The following is a 237-nucleotide window of genomic DNA, read 5'->3' on the forward strand; positions in this document are numbered from 1 at the left end:
CGGTGCTGCGTGCCCCCCGGCCACCGCCGCAAAATTATTGCCTCCAGCTCCCCAACCTCCCCACACCAGAGCAAACTTTATATTAGCCATACCGCAATTTATAATTAATGCATCAGCTGCTTAGCTGAGCGGGAGCAATCTATCACTCTTCATTACTGTCAAATATCCTAACTCTAGGACGGCGAGACAAGAGAGGTCAGCTCCAACTCAAATAAATCATCCCGCATTAAGCAAGTT

Source organism: Pterocles gutturalis, unplaced genomic scaffold (assembly GCF_000699245.1).
Source record: "Pterocles gutturalis isolate BGI_N339 unplaced genomic scaffold, ASM69924v1 scaffold13812, whole genome shotgun sequence".
NCBI lineage: Eukaryota > Metazoa > Chordata > Aves > Pterocliformes > Pteroclidae > Pterocles > Pterocles gutturalis.